This window comes from Ambystoma mexicanum, chromosome 2q, assembly GCF_040938575.1.
Source record: "Ambystoma mexicanum isolate Mex_15411 chromosome 2q, UKY_AmexF1_1, whole genome shotgun sequence".
In the NCBI taxonomy this organism is placed as follows: Eukaryota; Metazoa; Chordata; class Amphibia; order Caudata; family Ambystomatidae; genus Ambystoma; species Ambystoma mexicanum.
Genome location: NC_090924.1, coordinates 516,208,752 through 516,235,726, shown reverse-complemented (window position 1 = coordinate 516,235,726; position 26,975 = coordinate 516,208,752).

Sequence of the window (26,975 nt, the reverse complement as noted above, 5' to 3'; positions counted from 1 at the left end):
TAGTGATTTAAATACATTTTTAGCATTTTTCCCATTCATTCCAAGCCACATTCAAAAGCATTTGAACTGTTTTGAAATCATTCCTGTTTCTCTTTGCTTGCTAGTGGGAACTGGGATTGAAACTGTATTTGTTGAGTGTTTATTCCTGAAACCTGTGTTCTCTCCTTCGACCTCTATATTGCATATTGGGAATTGAGTAGTGTACAGGGGGAAAAAGTGACATTGCATTTGATTGATTCCCTATCAAGTATTATTCTATGCTGCATTGTTTTCCTATCCATATCAAGTATTATTCTAGGCTGCATTATTTTTCTTATCCATACTCATTCTGATTAAAGAGATTGTTGATTGTTGTGATATCACCCAGTGCTGATCATTGTATAAATATTAATAGTGTGATATCTAGATATTGTTCAAATTCATAAAAGTGTGATATATATATTGTTCAAATTATCAAAATAAATCTTTTAACTTTGCAAAACAGACTGCTTCCTGGTTAAGTGATACCGGGGGGGATTCAAAGAGAGGGGCGTTATATAAGGGTACATCTTTCAGAAATAAAAGAACTCATAGACAAAAATATATATAATTAAGTGTTCCAACTGTGCATCACACGCTAGGCATTGACTTAGGTGGAGTGCTGGGTTGAAATCACTTGCAGCTGATGGTGCCCTTGCATGGCAGCGGTGTGGTTGCACCGTATGGGTAGATGTCCATCGTGGCCTTGCATATCTTCGGTTGGCGAGATAGCGAGTTGTATGCTTGTTCGCTGATAATGTTCACTGTAACGCCCGCGTCAATTAGGAATTCTAGTGGTGTGTCATTTACTTGTAATGTGAGGATCGGGATGTGCTGGGTGGCCGTTGCATTGTTAAGAGCCCAGACATATCCTTTATTTCGCTGATTGTCCTCTGAGGACGGCGCATTTCTATGTATCGGATGAACCGCCTTCTCTGACTGCATTTCCCTCCTTCCTTGGGTCGCCTGTCCTCCCTGGCATATGCGCTCCTGTGCTCTTTGTCGTCTCTTCGTGAGGATTTGTGGTCCCACTCTGCCCAGGTGGTGTTCGGGCTGTGGCGGGCGTTCCTGCGGCGTTCCTGTGTCCTCTGCCTGCTGGGAATGGCTGGGGGGGCATTTTTGCATACCGCCCTGAAGTGGTCCATGCCACCGCATGCGGCACATTGTTGCCCCACAGCGGGGCAGTCCCCCGTGTGCGGGTACTCGTAGCCACACCTATAGCATGTGGCGTCAAACCGTCCTCTGCCTTGACTTGTGGACGATTCTAGTGTGTTGACTGTGTATGCGGGCGTAGTGGGCTGTTGTATGTTTATTTTACCCAGATTGTCTAGTTGGGATTCAACAGCTGCTTCCATCCAGGCTAATATTTCTTTCAGTGATCTTTGTTTTTGTAGCAGTTGTTTTTCTGAAAGATTGGGACAGACAGCCAGCAATTACTTGTGTCCTGAAGGCCTCCTCATTTGAGTAGCGATGAAATTCGCAGTATTTTTGTTTGATGTGCAGGCGCATGACATAGTTGTCCAACGACTCGCCGTTTTCTTGTCGGGTGGAGTGAAAGATGTGATGTTCATAGTCGATGTTGGTGTGCGGTGCAAAGTATTCTGACAGTTTGCAGTGTACTTCCTGATATGTTGCAGTGTCCCAGTTGACCAGTTCTCCTGCAATGTCTCTCACAGCTGGCCCTATGGCCATAGATAGTGTGTATTTCAGCCTTGCGTCATCTGCGAGGCCCACTGCCCCTGCGTAGAATTTGAAGTCTCTAAGCCATGTGGCCCAGCGGGGCCCTAGGTTCATCGTGTCCCGCACATCGAATGGGTAGGGCATGTGCATCACCTGTGCAGTCCCTCCAGCCGCTGGTGTCTGATTGATGGTACCTCCTGCGGCTCCATCTATGCCTGATGATGCGGCTGTGAGTGCTGATGGGGAGGCAGAGGGTGCTCATGATGATGCCTGGTCTGTCATGATGAGGTTCTGGTGGTGTGCCTCGTGGTTTGCTTGGAGTTTGAGTCTTCTTCTTATGGTAGGGGCAGGGTGTGGTTTCCTTGCATGAGTGTGCTGGTGTCCCTTAATTGCTGCTTACTTTCCTCGTAGCATGCCGTGAGCTTCCCCTCCTGCTCTGGTTCCCTGGTGCTTATACGGCCACCTCCTCACCTCCTTGACTCCTCCCCGTGAGTACCTCTCCATACTGGGTTGGGGGGGCGGATGTTGCTGTTGCCCGGTCTTGTTCACAGCCTTTCATCAGCTGTGTGAGGGGCTACGTGCCTGTTTTGCTGAGTGCGCTGCTCGCACTCTCACATAGGCTGTGGGCGGGTCTGCCAGCTGTGTGCGCCTGAAGCGTTCCAGCCGCTCACGTGCGGCTTGGCTTGGAACCTGCTTAGGGCCTCTTCGCCGGCCGTATGGGTGAGGGGCGCCGATGCGCTGAACTGCTAGACTGCAGCCCTCAGTGTGCGCAGTGTTCGCCTAGTCGCCAGTGTGAAGGAGCAGGCCGGGTCTCGCTTTGGGCGCACGCACACGCTCACGAAATCAGGACAGGACGCAGAGCTCAACTAGGAATGTCCTGCTTTATTAATACATGCCCACAACGGTTTATAGTGATAATTTCGAAAACAATAATGTCGAAAGTCATTATTTCGAGAAAAAAAATGTCGAAAAAAAAAAGTTGAATTTTCAATACGTTTTTTTTTTAATGGGGCGGGGGTTCTCCCCTAACCCCCTTTTTTTATTTTACCCATTTTTTATACTTACCAAAGCCAAAAAATACATATAAATAAAAGAAATACATTCGACTTTTTTCGACATGATTTTTTCGACATTTTTGTCATTCGACATTATTTTTTTAAAATTATGACTGACCACCGCCCGCAACTGCCCGCACCCTTACCAGCCCCCTCCCTAACCCTCAACGTCACTTCCCCTGGGAAGAGCCTGCAATGGCAGACTTCCCACATAACGATGTGGATGGGCCACATCACGGCCCATTGATCCGAGGCTTGATACAACCCACTTCAACCCAACCCTTTGTCTTATATGAGGCATTGAACTTCTAAGAGGAATATGGCATGAATATGTCAGATGCTGTACAATGTAGTTGTAGTAAAGAGTAGGCACCACTAAATTTAATTTAATGTGAGAAGATTATTAATGATATATGGGTCACACCAGAAACTTATTTGCACTTAGAGAGCCACTAAAATTAAAACACACATCTTGCAAACCTTGTTAGAAACTTGGCGATCCTCTGTGGTAACCCCACACATTGTTTGCACTATTTTTGTTTATTTCTTTTAATTACTTGTTTCAATTAAAATGTAAACAATTTTTACAAGGATTATCCTATTAAGCCAATATTTTCACTGGTTAAAATAGTCAGACTCTGGTCCCAAAGTTTCCAGTGTATGTGTTTCTATAGGTTTCCAATTTCCTCGGTTGGCTTGATTGTCTACTACCTCATCGATGGCTCAGGTTGACCGTCTGTTAAGTATTCCAATGTTTTCAAAAAAGTCGACAACCGTATTAGCCAGGAGGTTTTTTCCCCACTCATAAACCTGCTCCACCATACATCTTCATCATAGAACTGCGAGTTTCTGAAAAGGTGAGCCAGGTGGAGTGAACGCACTGCAGTCACCTCCGGGCAGATTAGAAGGAGATGTTTGATGGTTTCTTTCATGTTCTGCTGTAGGCAAAAACGACAGCAACTAGTTTCGCTTTGATTCCTTCTTGCTAGAATTTCTTTACTGTGAAGAATGTTCAAACAAATTCTCATGAAGTTTTCACATAGTTTCCTGTCCGGGCATTTTGCCAGGTAGGTTCTGGTTACGTTAACTTTCATTATGTTAATCGGAAGGTCTTGTGTCAACTTAGAGGAGCTCATTTCTTCCAGAGTTTAGATCCAATCTCTTTCAAGTATACTTTTTTTACTTTTTCAGGGTTAATGAGCTCTGCTTCAGTGCTGCCTACCCAGTCCAGAAGAGACTGATTCCTGGACACCCAGTTTTGTAGCATTTTACAAGAGCCTGCTCGTATTTCCTTATTGATGACCATTAGGATAAATGGAGGTGAAGGCAGCAATGTTTTCCTGTATAGCATAACTTTTTTCCGGGCCACAATAGATCTTAGTGATTGCAGGCTTAATTCTCTCCTTATCAAGGAAATCGGCCGGTATTGTGGAAGATTTAAAAGCTTCCTCCATTATATTCATAATATTCAATAAGGCATGGCTTCCATGCCGTAGGTTAGGCTTGGAATGACTTTCGATTTGTAAAATGTCAGTGTCGGTGACAGAGTGAAGCGTCCATAATTTTTTGTTGATGACTCTGGACTGGGTGATCAATAGTCGCACCTTTGCCAATAGGCACCCTTGCATCAGAACTTCTTTACTGTTTTTGTTTAGTGTGATTCCCAAATATCTGAAGTCATTCACTAATTCTAGTGGCTGGTTATCAATCATTCAGGTGAAGCTTTCTGGTTTCCTCGTGTTTTTTTCGAGAACCATTATCTTTGTTTTCTTTCTGTTTATCTGGAGGTTATTATCTTTCAGGTATGTAGCCAAGTTGGTAATTTCTCTCTGCAGGCCTATCAGCGTTTGATCCATAAGGATTATATCGTCTGCATATAGCAGTCGCAATATTTTTACTTTGCCCAAAGTCGGGGGAAAGGAGCAGACTCTATTCTCAATGTCCCCAAAGTCAGCAATCTAAGCGTCATACAGAGCCGGGGCCAACGGGCAGCCTTGTTTCACTCCTCGGCCAGTTTTGATCCACAATGATAACAGGCCTGCTTGGTTAAGACGGACACACATTGAGGTTCCTGAATATAAAGCCTTAATTGGGTTCAGGATGTGCGGTGGACAAGCACAATGTTCAAGTTTTTCCCCTAATAGGGATCTATCGACCTGGTCAAAGGCCTGGACCAGATCGATGAATGCCATGTAGATTTTAGGTCAGCCTTCCAAGACTTTTGCCTTTAGTGAGCTCAGTGCCAGTATATTCGCTGTCGTCCCCAGGTTTTTCACAAAGCCCGCTTGGAGAGGATCCGCGGTTTTGGAGGTTTTTGCCCATTCCTGTAAATTGTCCAGGACCAGTTTCACTATTGAGTCAAGAAGGGTAATGGGGCGATAGTGATTAGGGTTGTCCCTTGCACCCTTCTTGAAAATCGGGAACACTATCGCATCGCCCTTTTCCATGATGGTGGAATTGCTGCAGTCTTTACACATTTTTTGAACACTTCCATGAAGAAAACTGACCAAGGCAAGGTTTTGTGTGTTGTTTTATGTAAAAGTTGGAAATTCCATCGGGGCAAGCGGCCCGACAGCCATTACGTTTTTTTATTTTCATCAGGATCGTATCCCGGTCAGTTGGTATCTCCCATTTATCGCTTGTGGATGAGGTGTTCGGAATCTTTCTTCTAGTGGGTGAGCTGTAGAGCTCCTCAAAGTGTTTTACCTATTTTTGGTCACTCACTGAGTTCTGTAAGGACAGCTTAACTCCTTCACCATTACCCTTGATTAAAGACCAGAAGTCTCTTGACTTTTTGCCACATATTGCACTTAGCATAGACTCGGCATCTTCCTGATGTCTTTGGTATTTGGTGTTCCTTAGCCAGAATCAATACCTTTTCAGGGCGTTCTTGGCTTCCTCCATTTTAACAGTGGATTGAGACTTGTATGCTGCACGTCTCAACTTTCTAGTTAGCTTTCTTCGTTCCACTACTTGTTTTTTGTATGCATGTAGAGTGGGTTTGGAGTACTTGGAGGCTGTTTTCTTTTTGGTTTGAAGACTGAAAGAACTGAAGAGTAGTCAACTGTGTTGATGGTGCTTCCATTATTTGTTGCCTTTTGGCAAATGTAGTCCTTTGTAAGTTGGGTGATGGCCCTTTCGGTCAGTCTCAGCCTGTTACTGCAGGTGTTGAATTTGAGGCTGGCGTTCATGTAGGATACTTTAGGTTTCTGAGAGTGCCAAGATGACATCAAGATGTTGTGATCACTGTGTTTAGTCTTGACCAATTCAAATGATTCCAGTGTGATCAAGAGGCTTTGTGAGACGAGGGTGTAATCGATTGTTGCCACTTGCCCATTGCTTTCCCACATTGGGTTCTTGAGGGTGTTAATCTCCAGTACCTGGTGAAGATTATGTAGGTCTTTGGAGTCCATGAGCTTGGTCCATAAGTGGGCCCGCCCTCTTGGGTTTTCCAGGTGAGCAAACAGGTCGACGTTCAAGTCGCCTGTGATGATGATGTGAGTGACCTTCTGGTTAATCAAAGTCCAGTCAATTAAGGATTCCACTTGTTCGAGGAAGTTCTCATTGCTCACTTGTGTTTGATTCCAGTAGATGTTTATCAGTAAGATCTCCTCCTGCTGCTGTGAGTTGTTATGGGTAGGATACTCTGACCATTTGATGATGGTGGCCAGGATAAATTCGGTTGCCTTTATGACTTGTTTCAAATGAAGTCCACCGCCCATATCTTATTGCTGTAAGGCAGGATCTAGGTCTGCCCTTGGGGCTTTTATGGGCTGGTGAATGGGCTATTTCAAAACCTTCTAATGAAGGTTTCATGATGAGCCACGTTTCTTGAATGCAAAGCATGTCGAATTTGGGCAAATTTACGTCTGATTTGACGGTGAGGTGGGAAAGGCCCCTTGTATTCCAGGAGCCCATTTTCAGTGTGGAATTGGGGGCGACCAGAGGATCTTTAGGCTCGGGGGGCTTTCCACTATTATTTCATGTGATGGCTAAGCTCTCCTCAATGAAGCCAAAAAGGGTGCTGTCCATTCGCTTTTATGGTCTTTGGCCATTAAGGTTCTCATCTTGTCTCCTCTGTGTCTAGTCATACCCTCAAAGTCCCTTTTATCTTGTGAGAAAGTTAATCAAATTCGGGAACAAGGTTCCTTTGGATTTTTCTCTTTATCGGGCGTCGTTGGGGAGCAGATGTATCTCGACCTTTCACTGAGTCGTCTTTGTTTTTTGTTTTTTCCTCTTTATGATGGGTCCCACTTTCCATGGCCTGACTTGGATCCTCTTTAGCTCGGGAGCATTGCGGTCAAGGACTGGTTCACTATAGGGGAACGCCGATTGATCTCCAATGAGGCACTTCCTGGGGATTTTTCCCTTGGTCTGACACAAGCTCTTTGCATTGTTGTTTGGTTAGAGATAGGGGCAGTAGAACCCGTTGGTTGAAGAATTTCCCTGAAGCGGGGTCCTTGTTTGCGTCACTCAAGTCAAACCCCAGGCTACTTAATTTTTCCTTTGCTTTCCACAGCAGTTTCTGGGTGTGTCTTGAACAAATATGTAGGTACAAGCTGTCCTTCCTTCCGTTTGGGTTTGGTTCAAGTATGTTCATGTCCTTCATGAGGCAGCTTTGGAGAGAGTTCACCTGATTAAATAGTTTAGATAGGGCCTTGTAGTTCAGGGTCCAGTTGTCTTTCCCCTCGTGAGTTCTTTGGAGTCTGAATGTTCTCGTGGATCTTTTCTTTGAATGGGAGGACACTTGAGTGTGTTTGAAAGAGCCTGGGTTAGTACTTCTACGTTCTATTCATGTGGACCTCGTGTACCTGTGATTTGTAATGAGTTTTGATTGAGGGGGGCGAGTGGTCTTTCCGCCCCCTCTTCGGGGCTTGTTCTTCCTTTGATCTTTCACTTTCTTCGCACCTAGAGCCACGTACCAGGTCCCTGTTTCTTTTGAAGTCTCTTTGGGGGGAGGAGCTTTGGGTTGTGGAGGGTCTCCCTCGCCGTGTAGAGACGTTTCTTTGTGATTGACGACCTTGCGTTCTGCTTTTTTGTAGTTGCACCTTCTTCTTTATCAAAAATCGAGGTTTGGGAGAGGGGGTATTGATAATCATGATTTTCATCTTAGGCTCTTCAGCTACCCTGTTCTCCTGCGATTCTGATCTTTTTCTCTTTTGCTGCGGGATGTCTGGGAGCTCTGATTCTGAATTTTCAACTGTATACAAGCTCATGGTCATTAGGTCTGATGAGCTCACAGAGCTCTCATCTTCAGTTGACATTGTTCCCTTGCGACAGGGCTGTGTCTTATCCAGGCTCTTCGGCCCAGTGGGCCCTCCCGCTTGTTTGACTGAGACTTGAATGTTGCGTCCGGGGACTTCGGTCTTTTTTCAGAAGTTTGGTTGGTGAAGCTGCTCCCGACATTGGTGATTTGTTTTTCTCGCCCTCTCCTGTTTCTTCTTTTTTGAGTCCTGGGGAGGGCCCCCTTTTTGATTAAAAATTCCAAACATGAGATTTTTCGGGTCCGTTGTGCTGGTACCAGGTTTTGGAGTGGATATTATGGTTATGGTCCCAGGCAAGTTGAGTGCTACTGAGTCGTTGCCCTCACTGAGTTTAGTCTTCTGTGACCCAGTTTTGACTGGGGCCTCTCCAAACCTCTGTGGTTGCTCAGGAGCCGCTGAGTTAGGTCTAACATCAGGTCCTGTTAGGTCACTTTTCTCCCTCGAAGTCTCTTTTTGATGGTTTGGTTTTCGGCTTTATCTTGAGTAGGGGGAGCCGGCTCCTCCGTCTGAGTTCCCAGCGACACAGCTGTTTTAGATTCTGCTGTTCGTGAACTTAGTGTCCTTGGTCGATGGTGATGACCTAACTGTCTCTTATCTGGCGTGTATACTTGGCTAGTAAAGTTGTCCTGTAATTTGGCTGTCACAAAGCCTTCCAGATAGTTAAGCTTTGTGTGCATGAAGGCGATCAGTGTGTTTTGGTCCTTTAAGGTGTCATTAAGGAATTCGTATAGTTTCCCAAATGGGGCCAACGCAATGGTCACAGTCGAGAGAATGGTCATTGGGTCGAGTTTCTTTTGGGGGGATTCGTTAGAATGTTTTGAGGAAATTTCACTCAGGCGTCTGTTGACTTGCAGGGTTCTTATACTAGAATCCCTGCTCACAGGTAGCTCTGATATTATGCCACTATTCCTTGTGCCCATGGCTCGAGTTGGCTGGATGAGCCAGGGTTCTCTCTCTCGAGACGGCTGGAGGGCTGGGGGTGACGTCATCCCTTGTAGGTTGGTTAAGGTCTGTGGCTCACAAGACTCCCTAGGGGCGACATTCTTAGGTCTTTCCTATGAGCCCTCCTGCTCTGTTTCCTTCGACCGGCCGAATAGGACAATCATTATCGTGAGGCTTGGTCGATGAACTCGGACTGCTGAGGGAGCCTTCTGTTAGGTTCAGGCTCACCTCGTTGTTATTCTCCCTTAATCAGACTGGCCCACTTTGCTGATCTCGAACAGTTTGTGGCTTGCCAAAATGCCATTTTCGGGGGAATGGTCTCAGAGTTTTTGCTGAGTTTGGTAGTGTGGACACTCCTGGGATTTGTGGCCCTGTAGATGGCAAGTTAATACTTGTGAGATGGATGGTAGTGTCTTCAACTATTGCCAGCAGCTCCGCGTCCGAGAGGTCTTGTTGGTTTGATCCATCCCGCAGTGTTTTATTTCCAAAGAACTCTTTAAGCGTAGACATAGAGGCTGCTGGATTAGAGACTTGTAGCCGCTTCTGTCCCTCTGGTCCCCTCTTGTAGGGCATATTTGATCGGACCGTTCTGCGAGTAACCATTTTTTGGTTACTCGCTTGGGTTCTTATCCCGGAAGGTTGTTGTATTCTGCCGTCTCATCTTCGTTATGATTCCGGTCAATATCATAAAGCATGGTGCCGCCAATTCCCTTTATGATTTTGTTAGGTGGAGGCTGATCGTAATGAAGGAGAGAATCCCCTCTCTTTGGTGTCTTTGGGGAGATGTTAGTCTTGAGATTCACATCGGGGGAACAGGATTCCTCTGTGCCAGGAGGTGAATCTTCCTCGTTAGGCGTGGGAACAGGGGGCAAGGAGTCCGATGACCCTGCCTCGACCAGGAGAGCTTAGCAGGTCTCCTTCCTCCGGATGTTTGTGAATTAGAGCTCTAGAGTAAGTATTCGCCTTCCCCTCAACAGGGGCTCCCTGGAGAGGAAGAGATGTGATTTTGTCCACTAGACCGCCATGTTTTTTTAAAAGGTCTGTGTGCTTTCCTCCCGAGGGAGAATCCTTATGCGTGGGCTCCAGTTCATTGGCTGGAGCTCTCTTGAGGGGTAAGTCTGTCTGCCCCTGTTCAGCTAACTCCTCCCTGGGACACACCTTCTTCAGTGCCCTCTGCTGCTCGATCAGGGAGCCGTTCGGGTCTTTTCAGTGGTCGGGAGCGTTAGTGCTGCTCTCGAGGGAGTTTTCTTCTGCTGCACTTGATGGAAGTCTAGGAGCAGACTCTATTGGAGGGAACTGAAAGGACGCCGCTCGGAATTCAGAGGATAAGTTCATGCCAGCGGCTGGTGATGTGGGGTGTCGATGATTTTTCTGAACTTCAGGAGGGTCTCCCGGCAAGTGCTTTGTTTTTGTTACCTGTTCAGCGTCGAGGGTGCTCCTCTCACGGCTTGGGGGACGCAGTTTGGCACTTCTCAGTTGTCTCCCAGCACCGTCTCCAGCTGGTGCCTTTCGTCTTGCCATCGCTGCCATAGACTGCAGAGACTGCTTTGTCTCTGCGGCCTCGTAGGGGGTTAAGAGTCCTCTCCTTACAATAGAAACAGAGGAAACACCCTGAATATTGGGCACAGGAACAGCACAGGAGCCCAAGTTGAAGAGTTGACTGCAAAGACTGCTTTGGCTCTGCGACGGCTGCACTATAAATATTCACCATACCGTTGAATATGTAACCATTAGAAGTAGAAGCCCAATGATTCTCGAAAAAAGGAGCCTGTAATATAAATCTTCATTAAATCCAAACTTCTTTAAATCACATACATTGGTACAGACGTAAATCCAATGCATTGGGGATATCCATCCCCCATCATGTAAATATCAGCAAACAAATACAAAAAAGTGGCATGAAAATGATAGCTACATAATGCTGAGATTAAGTAAAACACAAAAGAAACTCAAAACATAGACAAAATAATGAAAGTAAAAAACACTTGAAAAGTCCACAGCTTAGAACAAAAAACTCCAACATCGAATATAAGGAACCCATACAAATCTTCCTATCCTAAAAAAAATCACAGAAATTATTTCTACTCAATACTTTGAAAGAGAAAAGTGGGTTATCACCAATTTGTCCCAGGTATCTACAAAAAAAATCAACTAAGTAAATTAAAAAAATTCCATTAACTACGTGTTCTACGGACGCAAAAAGAACTGCATCTGCCACTTGACAGATTTTTACACCCACTTATTGAGTTATAGGTCTCAAGATTGGATACAACAAAGTACTGAGACTCTTACCTCATGCCTAACAGACAACCGCGTGGCAAACAGGCAAACATTCATCTGGTGGCCTACAAATATTCCAAACGGCGCCACAAGGATCCGCTAACACAATAATGCCATCAACGTTGCATGCTTGGCAGTAAACAAAATATTACAAATGAATGATAGGGATACAAATGTGGCACAATATTGGGAGCATACCTCCAGGAGACAACTGGTGTGGAGGGAATTACAGTGGAAAATTGTGAAAAAGAATGAAAAACGACCAGTTAGAAAAAGAGCAAATAGAGCTATTCTTCAAAGAACTTAAAACGGCAAACAATAAAATCACCTATACCTTCAATCTGATAATTGCATGCATTTTCAATTACCCCTTACACAACAAAACCTCTGCATGAGTCTAATTATTCCTAATGACAATATGCAGAACTGATTCTAATTGCGCGAGCACTGAGACTCATCAAATAAAAATAACAGCAGCACAACATAAGTGGGTATCTAAACAACAGCATACCACTTTGAACAATGGAATCTTCTCTATGTGCAATACCACACCAATATGAGATAACACATATAGGACCCGAGGATGGGGGCATTACACGTCTGTTCATACCCTGGCACATCAAGCCCCAGGGCACTTACCAGACCTGTAATGCCCCCTCTCCGGGGGTTCTATTGCTAGTATTACCCCGGCACGTTGTACCGGGGTACTAATAGTATATTTTTCTCGAGTTGAGAAACGGCACATAAACCGCTTATTGATTTGAAAAGAAAAATGACAAAGAAAGATGGCCGCCATGAATTGGGGAGAAGGGAGTGCGTTTATCATTTCTGCTCATTGCTGAAATGCACATGTCACCTTAATCTTAATGGTGACATGTGCATTTCATGAGAGTCCATCAATAGCACAAAGAACCACTGTCCAGCCCCCTTGAATACATTAGTGTCGGGATGACAGGCTCCCAGCAATCACGTAGATCCTGGAAGTGTATTACACAGAGACGGGCCCTGTGAAATGATTGGGAAAAACGGATTTCCATCTCGGTTTGGGGGGTGGAAATTCAAGTGTGACAGGCGTGGATTAAACTGCAAAACTGGGGCGATGTTCTTGTCATCGTCTTTCAGCTATCCCCACCTAACTCATTGTGCAAAGCAATGCTTGGTGCAGACAAGTGGTATCCCAATTTCAATTTAAAAAACACATTCTCCACCAGTTGCAATACTTTGGTGTCCTCCTATCCCAAGATCAATGCTCCCTAGAATGCTATAGATGGATTCCTAGCTCTGCATGTCCTCAACTTAATAGCTACAAGGCAGGTTTCAGTAGGATTTGTAAATCTGTGGATCCATCCTATCACCTGAGTCCTACGCTTGCTCTGTTCTTGAAGATGCTCCTTCCTGTCAATTGTTTAGTGAACCGTATTCTCATTTAATTGTATTTGTCTACACTCGGGATTTGTGAGCATCCTGAGTAAAACATACTAATTTTGGCCCTTGGTGATTGCCACTAGAACAGACTTTGGGAGATGAATTCCCATATCATATGATCTCATCTAGTTGTCACTGCAGGGCGCTTGGTGTTCTTGCAATGACTACTGACACTAGACAACCAGAGACAGCCAATACCAGACATGCCACTGGACCAACGGTGCCGAGCAATGCACACACATTCACCAAAACAGCATTAGCCAGGTGTGGCTGATAACACTGAGATGAGAGCATAACCTGCACATTTAATGCAGGTTCTATGTGTTTTTGCATGCCTTTTTTCACTGAAGATTTGTTTACTGCTGATTTGTATTACCCCCTGCACTTCCTTCCCTCCCTCGACGCCCCCAACCACTACCATCCATATTGCCTTACACACAAAAAATTGGCTGTAAAAAATTACTGCAGTAAAAAATACATAGTCACACACCTGCAGCTATTTTCTCTAATGGGATTGCAGGAAACATCGGAGCCCTGGCTAGTCTACTGGCTAGAACACGAAGAGGCTTATGTCTGTCTACTGTTTCCCCCAAAGACCTCTGTCGTGCAGACACCACCACCTGCTCAAAAACTGGGTCTACCATCATATTACTCGGCATTACTGTGGTGGGTGGGGGTGGGGGTCTAGGCAGCATCCACCTGTATCCTTTCCACCGACATGCTTGTGACACGTGCAACTTCCACACCTATGCCAGTACTGTGAAAAGGACCTGGGGCATTGTGACCAGTTTGAATGGTGGGTGTGACTCTCATGTGTGTGGATCTCTGTGGCTGGGCAACATCACACCAATACCACTGTAAATCACATCAGTGATGCTGGACCCCTTTGGTTCAGATGGTGATATGTTATCCTACCTACCCAGGTGACAGGAATCCCTCTAGGCCCAGGTATTGCTATGCTCACATGCACACACGCGCCAGAAGGTTTTTGCTGTGTACGTAATACGTTCCTCACATACTGCAACACAGACAGGTGTTCCCTGTGGACAGACAAGAAGCTGGAAATACATGAGAAGGCTATTAGCCATGGCCCATATCTCTCTAGTTAGCGCAATTTCATCCCCAAATTCCTTTTGGGCCCTCTATTATACTACCCTGTCCTTCTCTTCTGTCTCCTCAGTCTACCTGACACATCCTTCGAACTGCCCTTGTCTCCTGTGTCTCCTTTGACTAAGATGGTTTTCACCTCACCCATCTGCTTCCGCTTACAAACCACTGTCTTCTCATGACATCAACATCATTGCCTCTGACACAGTATCTATAGCGTCTAAATCTGGGCCTCAATGGACTCCCATCGCCAACGTTGCCTGGCATATTGAGGGAAATAATAGAGTGAGCAATATTGGTGCCAATCGCAAGACCCTTTTCCATACTTGTCCCAACACTGTGGCACACTCCTATGGCCTCCCAAACTCGTCTACAGCCCCACCCTGCAGGGAGAAGTCACTGATAGTATACATGATGCATGTTGTCAATACTTAAGTTGCACTTGCCATATTTTAATGTATTGTATTGTAGTCGTCATTTATATAGTGCCTTTAACCATTATTATAGTCTCAATGCGCTTGTGGTGGGAACGCCCTTGGGGACCACAGTTCAGAGTATGGGAAATTGATATAGAGGTTTAGAATACGTGTGTGCATTTGGCCAAGATTATGACTTAGGTGGGCAGGCTAGGCTCCAGTAAGCAACCCAAGAGGTCAGGCACGTGCATAGGTGCTGAGGGAGGTCACGAGAGTGTGCTAGTGTAAGAGACTCGTCATGTGTCCAGTTAGACCGAATTTGTCCTAGGTTGTAACTGTAATCTAACAGAAGAGGTGAGACACATCTGGTGTAAGAAGGCGAAGACGTAAGTGTTCAGCTACACTGAATTTGTCATAGTCGGAGCTGCATTCTAATGTGTGTGGATGGGTAGCTTTGCCTGCGGCAGGTGTCCACAGACAGAAGTGGTGTGTTATACAGACCTTAAGCTCAAATGGAGCTTATATTTGATCTCACTGTGTGATTCGATCGTCTGTGGCTGCTTCTCCCATGCTGCTTGCCAGATCCTCCATGTGAGATACAACTTCATCCTGTGGTAACAAGGCCATTCTTTGGGCCATGGGAGTATTTGTGGGCACTGGGTCTATATGATGGTAAGCTAATGGAAGACTTATAAAGGTCTGGCACATCTTACAAAATAAAGAGCTCATGGTGTAGATGGCGCTGGCATTACAGCAACTACCAGACAGCTTCCCCCCCACCCCGTATGATGTATACCAGAGGCATCCCAATGGCAAAGGGGCATGATCAAGACACAAGGCATGCCTTTCAGTACCAGAATATGTTGATATATTAGTCAAACTCATGGCTACACTTGCAAGCACACTGCACACTGGTATGTCAAGGCAAAGACATATGAGGATGGGTTAGGCTCATCATGGTATGAAGTGCATGATGATTGCTTTATCTGGTGAAACAATTCCCTTAACCCAGTATTTTCTGCACACAACCCATAGATGGCTCATTGCTGTTGCAATGACATACAAGATATGCATTCAGACATAATCTGTTTATCAGTGTTTGTGTGTGACTTCTGGAGAGCCTTTCCCAGGTTTTTCCACTGAAAACGAAGTAGTGGCATTTAATGCATTTTCTCAAAATATGCGTCCTGCTGCCTGTAGCTTACCCGCCTTTGGCAGTTACCACCATCCGCTGATTGCCCGGAAGGTGCATCTGGCAGTATTTTATCTTGAGTTACCCAGTACATACAGGCACTTACGTCTGTATGCAGAAGTTTCTGCAAATCTGTTCCCATGTCTCTTTCTGCTGCTTGTGGTTCATTGTTTCCAGTTAGTATAGCAACTTGACATAAAGCTTTACTTCTAATGTGTGCGTCACCATTTCAGCTTTGCTGAAGTCTGGCATTTTCCCGCACCTCCCTGAAGAAGTGTGGCAATGGTGTTGCATCTCAAGGGGTCATTGTGTGGGACTGGTGGTGGGTGGTGACTGTGTCATAGATGTGGCATGTTCTGCGGCTGCTGTGTGTTGTCTCTGAACAGGGTTGGACCGGGGCATAACATTGTCTCGTGCACAAATGAAAAAGTGGCCCACAGTTGCAAATGGCAATTCATTCATTTTGTGACAGACTGTTTGAGGAGTAACCAGGAGGAAGGTTTTTGATAAAATGTGATGCAAGTTGTGCATTTTAAAGAATATTTATTCAGTAGCACTGGTCAAAACTACTAGCCGCAGAGTGAATTAACTTATCAAACTGGACCACATGGGCCAAAAAATTGGCACACTTGGACCCCAAAAACTGGTCCATGCTAGCATTTTGCATTTTTGCTTCAGGCATTGTCCTATTGCCCTATAGTCCAGCCCGAGCATATCTCTGAATAGTTGAGGATCTGGTTGCATGGGTGATGAAAGTCAGGGGTCAAGTCCTAAAAATAAAAGTGGGGGGACTCATCAACAAACGCAAGAGGATGTGCACATTTCATTAAATTCATTTTGCATAACCACCCAAATTGCACAGGACAAATGGCATTTGCCTTTCTTCTGATAGTGTTTTTGAAAACATTAAAATGTGTGCATGTTTTAGGCTGGGGGGACTGAGTCCACCCTCTGGAAAAAGGTGGTGTACTCCGTCCACCCGCGTTCCCTCGACTTGAGCCCTGATGGCAGTGTTGTGGGAGAGATCAGAAGAGGTGTTCTCATCTGTGGATCTCATGTCCACACACGACCTCCATAGCTCAGAGCTAATGGTCACATGGAATGCTCTCTTGGATAATGCTTTTGGAATATTTCCATTGCTGCATATAATGCGAATCTAGATTGACAAGTACTGCACACTCCAATACAGAGGTGGCTTGGCAACAATGTTCTGACACCCACGTGTGTTCCTCAACGCCATTGCTCCCTGCCAGATCAGTGAGTTCCAGAAGTCCCTGTAGCCACTGACTGATGGGAGAGAGAAGGCAAGATCACTCCGTGGAAAAGTTAACTTTATTTTTAAAAAGTGGTTGTGTATGTGCGTGTTTCAAATGTTATGCAATATGTGTGTGTGTCGTTGTGTGTGTGTGTGTCTGTAAATAACAAATCATTATTATGTTCTTTGCCACAATGTAATTTTATTGCAACAAAGTAATTTACTTAGATAAAACAACAGTATAAGCACCATACTTATCGTTGTCTGTCCCATTGGGACGGGATAAGCACATTTGTACAGCAGAAAACCTCTAAATGTAAATTTGGGAGTAGAGCCCATACATGTCCTGGCCGTGTTCAGGACAAAGGCTGACTCTGACAACACCAGTCCCTATTCCCCACTCATTAGACAAACTAACTACTTCTTTTTTAGGGGATGGAGAGAGGTCATATGGAGAAAAGGGGACTATGGACTCTGAGTACAGTCACTATGGTGAGAAACATTTTCTTACTTTTGCATCCTGTTTCCTTTCTTCCATACTGTTGGAAGAGTACCAAGCATCACATTTTCTAGGTGGAAAGAACCATCATAAGCAAAAACGTTCTGCAGGACAGCCTAGCTACAAATAGCATCTGATATTCTACTGATGTCCATGCAGTAGTGTTTCAGAATGCAGGCACTTTGGTCCACATGGCTGCTCTCGCTATGTGGCCCATACAACCTGGCTCTAAAAACTGCAGCGGTCACTTTAGCTCTGACCGGATCCAGATGCATGGCTTTTGGAACAGCCCTGTTTTGCAAAGAATAGGAATCTGAAATGCACGTGACTGTCCAAGGAGCACTTCAGGGGACCAAACTCTTTGGGGGTCATTATAAATTTACTGGTATCCCGACATTAATTCCAGCGGGATACAGACAAACGGTATTACGGTTCCCAGTGCCTCATATGCCAGAATTACCGGAATATTACAAGTGGCAGGAATACCAGAAAAATACCCATCCCATGATAGGATTCCATGGGGGGATTGACAGTTTTTCCTCTTTTCCTCAAGTAGGGAACGTATTCCTATTCACGCGTGTATAGGGCAATTCTTTTATAACTTCATCTTATTTTGGTGGAATCAATTACAGCCAGCAACACTTTCTCTCTCCTTCTTTTCTAATTCCAGACCAAGTTGGATAAATGCAATGGCAAAGGTAGCCTGCTTCTTAGCAGGCTCGCGCAATGCCTGCTAACAAGCTGGCTGACACTTTGGCTGAACTTGTGCTGGTAGCAATTAAGAAAGAAGAACAAAGAAAAAGAAAGAGAAGAAAGAAAACCTTTCTTTTGGACAGACATATTTTGTATTAGGGTCTGAAAAAACATTGTGTCGACCTGCAATCTGATTGGAAAAAATTACTAGTCAGTTGTCCTATTAGGTTGATTTGCTCATCTCCACAACTTGCCATTTCTCTGTACAAGATAGAAAATTGAGTAACAGCTAGAATGAGTCAAAACATCCAGAGACAGTGATCTGAACTACTCATACTGGTACATGAGAGATGTAATGCGTGGTTGGTTCTTTGTTGTGATCTCACCAGAACCGGATGTTGTATCGCGGTACAAAATAGGAGAATATTGACACTTTTGTGCACTAACCCCACAGTGTGATTGGTTTTTAAACATGTGTCGGGTAGTACATGCGAATTGGCAAAGGGATGATACCCAGTATGTCCGATGTTATGTGAACAATTTTTACAAAAAACAATGAATCATTAAACTGTTTTTTTACAGATTTCTGGTGGGTGTGCAGAGGATTTATTCAACTGGAACACAGTGTTGCAGCTCAAGATCATTAAAAGTGTGAAAAAGGGAGGGGTAGCCTGTTTTCTTTGCTGTCTTAGATTGTACTGACTCTTCCCTCTATGAGACAGGCCTCCGTTATCAAAAACGGTGGGAAGTAGCCATAGTTTCTGATGTTGCGAATTGCCAAATATATTTCCTTGTGTATTTTATGTATAAGTGTGAGGCCCAGATATCCTTTGTTAGAGTTTCCCTTTTGTTTATGATATGCAGGGAAATCCTCGCCAGGGTAGGGATAGTCAGGTTTTCTTTGAAAATTATAAGTTAATAAAATTGCTTATTTTGAGAAATCATCCAAAAGCTGTCCGCTTCACATTTCTAACCCCTCTCACTAAGTTCAATGATTAAGAGGAGAGTGTGAGGTGTCAGTAATGTGAGACTCACAACTGTGTTTAGTTTTTTCAAGGTTTGATATTTTATTTTAAACAAAATTAGCAAATAAACCAACCTAGTTTAAGATCTAAGGGAAAGCCTCCTAGCATACACAACACTAATCCTCAGAATAAACAACAGAAACATTCAAAGCAACATAAATAAAATGTTACCAAACAACCAGTGACTTGGATGACTTCTACTTGTCCTGGGCAGCTCTTGCTCCTGCAGCAATGTCCTAAAGTCACTTTCTTCAAAGGAAATAAAAGTATTAAATCAAGCCTTGAAAAGTTCCAAAGAAACAAAAGTTCACACAAATAATAATCCACTGGTAACAGTTCATTCTTTGCCTGATGAAAATATTCCTTTTCCAAGTTCCACAAAGAAAACAACTGCACCCCTGGTATTTCTGGATAAACTCCTTCCAGGAAAGAATGGGAAAGTTGAAGACAAAAGTACCACTTCTGCTTAAGAACAACGCTTCTTGCAACTTCTGCGGCGTCTTTAACTACAGTTGTCAGGATGCTTCTGCTTAGGGTTCTCTAGCAACTGCCAATGATATTATGTGAGCAGGCTCCCTCGCTCCACAGTTGACTTCTGCTTCTATTACATTCAACTGATACTGTTCTGACAAAGGTATTGACAACCATAGTTCTACTGCTGCTATTGCTGCTTATACATTTTAGGCAACTTCCACAAGACTCTTCAACCTCTACAGGTGGGCAAGGCACTCTTCTATTTTGTATGGCAAGAGAGGGAAGCCTCTTTGCCTTTCCTTTTGTCTTGCAACTACTACAAAATCTGTCTTTCAGTTCCAGACTGTTTCTTCTCGACTTAAGATTTGTTTTAAGTTTATTTTAACAAGTACCCAGCTCCCTTCCCCAGATTCATATATATTTTGCTTCTACTAGTTGCTCCTAGGCAGTAGTGCCACTCTTTCAACCGTGGTCAACCTTTTCACCCTTGTTTCAGAGGAGTTGGGGGTTACAACATCTTCAGTGACTTCAAAGTAGTGATATTTAGTTCTTAAATTAGCTGATTTCACTTAAACAGGGTTTGGTCTACTGGCTTGAGCAATACTTGTTCTTAATTCAGCTTCAGCTACTTCTACAACTTGTACAACAATGTTCGGTATTTTACAAGTAGCACGTTTTTTAATGGAAACTAAATTAGGTGTACGTGATTTTGATCTGATGTTGAAATTCTACTTCAAAAGCATAAGTATTCCCACCTTTCGGTCAGCGTTACGCTTCCAAGGCAATCAGGAAACACTGTTTCATTAGCAACCTCTTCTGAAGATAAATACACTTGTAATATTGTGGCTAAGTCAATTTTGACTTCATTAGGTTTACCAGCACACGCAAATGCTAGTCAATCAGTTACATCTAACAATGGGGAAAAGAGATGCTTTCTCTACACGTCGGTACTTTAGCTTTGTTAATATATGCACGTGATACAATTCCTTTGTTAGAATGACTTCCCACTTCTGCAAACAACTTTTACTTGCTTTTATGTGTGTGCGAATATAAAATAAGCTGGTTACAGTTACCAGCAAGGTAGTCTTGATGATTTGGATTACGGAACTTCCTTTTACCGACTCCACAATCACAGTGACTGCGGGCTACTTCTGCTCCCCGCCTTGGTTTCTTCTACTGCTACTGCCACAGGCACTCTTTGGAACCACAGCCCTCTGCTGCACATGTGTCTCCAATCCGGCCGCATCAAACTAGAGTCTTCCACTGTCCAGCTTCCCTCGGCTTGCTTCTGCCCACAGGCCTTGGGTGGATGCATGATTTCAGCTCTGCATTCACAGCAATTAGGCACACCTGGAAAGACTGCCTGTTTCTTCCAGCCTCTTCCAATGCTGCCACAGCCAAGCAGGGTGTGAGAGCACAGGACCAACTCAGAGCCTGGAGCTGAAATCTGCTCTTCCTCTGCTCTGGCGTCCCTGTCCCTTCTGTGGTCACACTTCCTAGTGAACTGCCAGCCTCATGCTCTGTTTCTTCTGCTTCTGCTACTGCCGACCTTCCAGCTCCTGCTCCAATTTCTTTCTATGGCTCCTTCCTGCTGCAGCCTTTTATGCCCCTCAGGTGGGTCAATTGGTTTCAGGTACAGGCCCTCAGGGTTAATTGCCTGACCTCGCAAAAAGCTATTAGGCCTGCCTGCCTGTCTTTGGTTCCTGCATGCCTCCTCGGGCCTCTTCTTAGTCACAGTACCTGAGAAATTTTGGGACATGCAGCCCACCTTAAAAAGGTTCAGTTTTCTTACTTCTTTAAAAGGTTTAAGAATAGTTTTTCCTCTCTTGATATTATTGAAAGTGAAGCTCTAAGGTTTAACCTTTTTAGAGACAGATGGGACAGGAAAAGAACATATTCATTTTTCCTTTGGTATACTTTTGAGATGGAGGAGGATATGTGATTTTAGGGGGGAAAGGACTGGTTCTGGAGAGGTGGTAACTTTAGACATTGTAAGTCTAGGTTTGATTAGCTTGATTTTAACCATAGACTGACATTCATCTGAATGCAAGATGCTATTACTACTCTCAGAATTATTTTACTAGCATCCAAGCGATGACACCATGTCTCACCCTGTGAAATCACACCACTAGCCTGGGCCGTGTCTCCACCTAGGTGATCCTCCCGCAGTACACCACCCCCATGATTGGGATCATCTGCCCTCTCTTGTCCACCTGGGAGGAGACTCTAGGCAGGGTTTTACTGGGGGATCCATAGGATTCTCAACAAGGGATAAAGTACCTTCCCTCCTTTTGGGTTAGATTCTCTAGGAAGACAGGGATACATATTGGGCCTTCTGAATCCAGCTCCACAAACTAAGTTTATGCAGGCCAGTGTGGAGTGATCAGGATCACAGAGGAGTTGCAAGGTACCTGCCATTTGTGAATCATCTTCTGAATGAAAGGGGTCAGAGGAAATGCATAGACCAGTAAATGATAAGGGTGTCCCCGATGGATCCTACACCATGACCTTCTAGAGAAGCAAGTGTTCTGAATTTTGCATTGGTCATCAAATCGAACAAGTCCAACTGGGAAAAGCCCCATTTTCATAATATCTGCTGGAGGACTGATCTGTGAAGTTCCCACTCATGGATGATCAGTGATAGCTTGTTTTCCCTGTCAACTTCCACATTCTCTACATCCGGAAGGTGAATGACTTTGAGAAGGATGTGGTGTTGGAGAGTCCATTCCTAGATGTCCACTGCTAATCTGCGCAACAATGGGTGCTGTGTGCCACGCAGCTTGTTGATATAGTACATGCAGGCTATGTTGTATCTCAGCTGCATCAGTATCATCTTGTCCTCTATGGACGAGAGAAAAGTCCTTAAGGCTAAATGAATGGCTTTGTGCGCTAGATGTGGTCTGGCTGATCTGTGCTGGACCAAAGCCCATGAATGAAAAGGTCCTTGAGTATCGCACCCCACCCCAGAAGGGGGAAATATGTAGTAATGATCTCATTGTGTGTAAGATCCAAACATAGCATGGCCACTACTAGGTCCTCTTCTTTGGACCACCACAGCTAGTCTGGGTTCAAAATTGCTGGAATGGGAATGCAGACTAACTGATTCCACCTGCCACCTGATTCCTAAGTTCTCTTAAATGTAATGTGGTGCCTCTCATTCTGGGTCTGTCAAAGGGGACTGCTAGAATTCAGGATGCCACAAGCCTTAGTATGCATTGAAACCACCATGCCGACAGATGATTTTGACTCATGAAAATCCATATGCCTGATATCGTTCATACTGTCCATAGTGGGAAGCAACAGAACCATGGTGGTATCCCAGTGTAAACCAATGAAATGAACCAATAGCTTGGAAACAAGCTGAGATTTATTTTGATTACCAGAAAGCCCAGATTCAATAGAAAGCTCAAGAGGAAATAAAAGGCCCACAGTACCTACTCTGCTGAATGAGCTTGGAGCAGCCAGTCATCAAGGTATTGATAGATGTGAATGAGTCACTGGAAAAGATGATCCCCAATGACTGACATGAACATCTCAACACTCTTGAATTAGTATTTAGACCAAAAGGTAGAGCTCTGTGCTGGAAGAGCGCATCTCACAATGGCATATGTAGACATTTCTTGTGTGTAGGCCATAAGGGTCCATGTCTTTTAGGTCCACTGTGCAAAACCAGTCTCCAAGAACCAGAGAAGTGTGGATGTGAGCAGGTGTGAGCTTCTTGACCTTTTCTAGGGTAAGGAAGGCGTTGAGGGTAGACAGGTCCATTGCTATTCTCAGGCCTGTCGGTTTTTTGCGTAGAGGGTAGACAGGTCCATTGCTATTCTCAGGCCTGTCGGTTTTTTGCGTAGAGGGTAGACAGGTCCATTGCTATTCTCAGGCCTGTCGGTTTTTTTCTTGAGAACAGTAAACAGTCTGGAATAGAATCCCTGACCTACCTCTGAATCAGGAACACATTCCAGAGCCTTCATTTGCAGGACATTCCGCCCTTCCTGGTGAAGTGTTAGGGATCCAACCTGTTTTAGAGCAGAGGAAGAAAGGAGGAAGAGAAGGGCTAACTTGTAGCCTCTGGGAATTAGCAAATCAACCCAGGAATCCTCTAATATGGCAACCCATTCTTCCACAAAATCCATAACCCTGTCTCCAACTGAAGGCTTGGGGACCTGCCTGCATGATTAATTTCTGCGTATCCTCTGCTTGAGCTGATGGGGTGGAGGCTTGGCGGTAAAACCCCTTAGTGGTAGCTCTCTGGGCACACTTAGAGACCTTCCTGTCTGCGTTTGTCTCCTTCGGAAGACACCCTCAATCCCACTGAAGTCTCGACCAGAAGTCCTGCCTGGAGGACAAGGCTGTCTGGAAAGGCTTTTCTGTCTGTTTGGTGAGGACCACCAGGGGTTTAGCATTTTATTCCGTTTGAGGTCCTTATCGTGGAGCTATGGAAAAGATCTGAGGACTCAAAGGATATATCCAGATTTTATTCCCACCCATCATGTGCTAAATTGGAGGAGCACAACCATGCTAATCTGCTCATATCAGCACCAATACATGTGTCTCTTGCTGTTGTATCTGCATGGTGTGCTGAGGCTTCTAGTAGATCTTGTGCTATCATCTGTGCCAGCTTGAAATGCTGCCTGCCTTTCTAGAGGGATATCATTTTGAAAGGCAGCTTGCTCTCTGCAGAGACGCTATTTGGCTTCTGCTAACATGGCATCTGGGCCTGCCCTCAGGTGTAATGAAGAACTGGTTTGGAGTTCCTGTAAGATTACAGGCAGAGCTGGAGGAAGATGAGGAAGATTTAAGATGTTCCTGGGTTTCTGGAGCAGCGGTCAATGTATCTTGATCATTCACACGCACTGCACGAACCATTATATATTGTGGAACCTGAACATGCACGTCATACAGAGGCAATGACTGGCAAAGGCACACATGCCAGAAATGGAGGGGGAACGTGCACTGAAATCAGATGATGCACTGGTTCCTTCACTGATGCTGGGTGTGGTGGCAGAGGAGGTGGACGATACAGTGCCAGAGAACCTGCCTGAGGGAGCAGTTCTTTAGTCCGTGTTGAAGCCCTAGCTTAGCTCCGACTGGTTAACTCAGGCTGGCGGGCCATTACTCACCGGTACAGAATGCACTCTCAGATCATTTTTCTTAATTGTTTTCTGGCTTGTTGGATAGTCTGTGCCAACCATTCTTTACTCTGTTTTGTGTAAGACTTGGTTAGGACACAAACTGGTTTGCAGTCAAAAGATGAGGATGCTAAGGTGACGAGGAGTGCATGAAAAAAAAACTTTCCTCTAAAAATCATCTTTGCCACACTCAAGTACAAAATGCACTGTTCACCTCAAGCCACTCTCATTTACCTCAGCACACTGCCCCTCCAACACCCCGGATCCTTTTTGACATTCTTACCATTGAGGCTCTTTGCCCTAAATCTATCAGTGCAACAATTCAAAAAAGAAGACCCTGGGTTATGAGAATTCTGGACAGATTAAAATGATCCTTAAGTGCATTGCCGAAACTGATCGAAAGGTGTTTTGGGCAAATGTGGTTGGGGTGTTCAGTATTAAATAGGGATAACATGTGTGCAGGAATGTGCAGCCAGGTACTGCACCACAAACTCTCAACCAAAGGTAGCCATAATGGACAGACTGTTAAAGCTGATGGAGGACAAGAAAAGGAAAACACAACTCCAGGGCATATCCTGCCTTTGAAGCAATGGCATCCACGCAACATCATTCTATCTGCAACCATACATGGGCACTCGGGTGAATCCTCAGGAAAGGAGATCATATGCCAAGGCTAGAGCGGGACTCCTTCCACTGACAACATTTGTAGCTGTGAAAATGACAGACACGCACACACATAGACACCCCCCCCCCCACCAACGCAAATACATAACCTTTAAAAATAAAATGGCCAGGCAGGAAGCAAGATCTACATTTGATTCCTACTAAAATAAACTCCTGTGTCTCCTGCCGCAAAATGGAATTAGAAACGTAAAATCTTGAATGAGCTTTCTCTTTGAGACGTAAAATCTTGAATGAGCGTTCTCTTTGAGAATGTACTTACCTTGGCAACAAATGCAAAGGCTACCTTCCTTGATGCACTGTGGAAAAAGAGAGAAGCATGGATCTGGAGTAATACCCATTATTAAAGAGCTAATGGAAAATGTCACTGATTGAAGATCTAAAAACTAGAACTCTCCAAGAGCAAACCCCATCGATGTCCCACAAGACCATCATGGAGACCAATGCCCTCACACTTTGAGCTATGTCAGCACTTTGTCACTCAGTGGAGGACATATGATTGAGGTTAAATGCAGCAAAGCACACCACCACCATCGCCACCACCACCTTTCACAAATCATTCATCTTAAACAGAAGGCTTTGCAACCATGACCTATCCACAAAAGGTAAAATCCAAGCCAATGTGAGGAAATTGGGACGAGGTATCCCATGAACAAAGAAAGTGACTGATATTAGCCTTTACTTGTTTTTAACACTTAGAATTTGTCAAATTTACCTTCCTTACTCAACATTTCCTCTCACCTAATCTAACCACTGAACTCACCAGAAATATTTGTATTCTTCCTTTTCTTCCCCTTCATCTTATTCTATATTTTCTCTTCTCACTGTATTTACACCTGCATACCGGATGGTGGCCATTTTAACAATGCATGCTTTGTAATTTTGTATTTTCTCATTGCTCAAGTTTTATTGTAACCTAAAGTGTTAACATCTTAATGTATTCTTTCATTCTCCTTGATCAGTAGTTGAGAGCTTGCCACACCGCAGCTTAAAATCACTGTGGGTCAGTAGTCCTTTTATCTTGGTGCTTCTTTGTGTAATGGCTCTGCTCCCCGATTATCGCTCTAGTCCTTCATTTGTCTCTCGAATGTCTATATCATTGAGCAGAGTATTTGTTGTCATACAGCTGATCTGGCAGTTAGTTTTGCTTTAGAACCAATTGTCCTCAATGCTATAGTTTGATCTATTTGAAAAAGCCCTGCAGGGGCTTTTCAGAGTCTTCAACTGGAAAGCATGCTCATGCCTTCTATTATGACCTCCACATTGTCTGGGGTGTGGTGGTGGGTATCTTCATCCAAAACCTGAAGAACGCTTTGCCATTTTTAAGCAATAAATCCCTGCTTACTGTTTCTCCTGGTGACACACACTTTGTCTTTTCCGATTGGCTAAGGAGAGTCATATTACCTAGAGTCAGAGACAATTTGGCAAGTTCCTATTTTTAGACTATGTTGCAGGGTTTCAACCCAGGGGCATGCACGTTTTGCGTTCAAATCACATAAGAGTTACTGCAAGTGGCAACTCCTATTGGGGCTTGTGCAGACTAGAAATCCCCCCTGTTCTAGATAAGTTACAATGTTCTATAATCCCCATTTAATGGTGACTGCACCCACCCTCCAGCACTCACACACTCACACAAACACAACTAATACCTCCATACCACAGATCCTCAAACACATCACCGCACCACATACATTACCCCAATACACACCACTGACTGTCTATATCTCACTCATGTTCATTAAAGACATTGGTATACCATCAACCCTGAACTGTCTTTGATGAACCCATCCAAGATGACTACAAAAGAGGTCCCCCATTGAGCCAGCAATGAAACAGTGCTTGA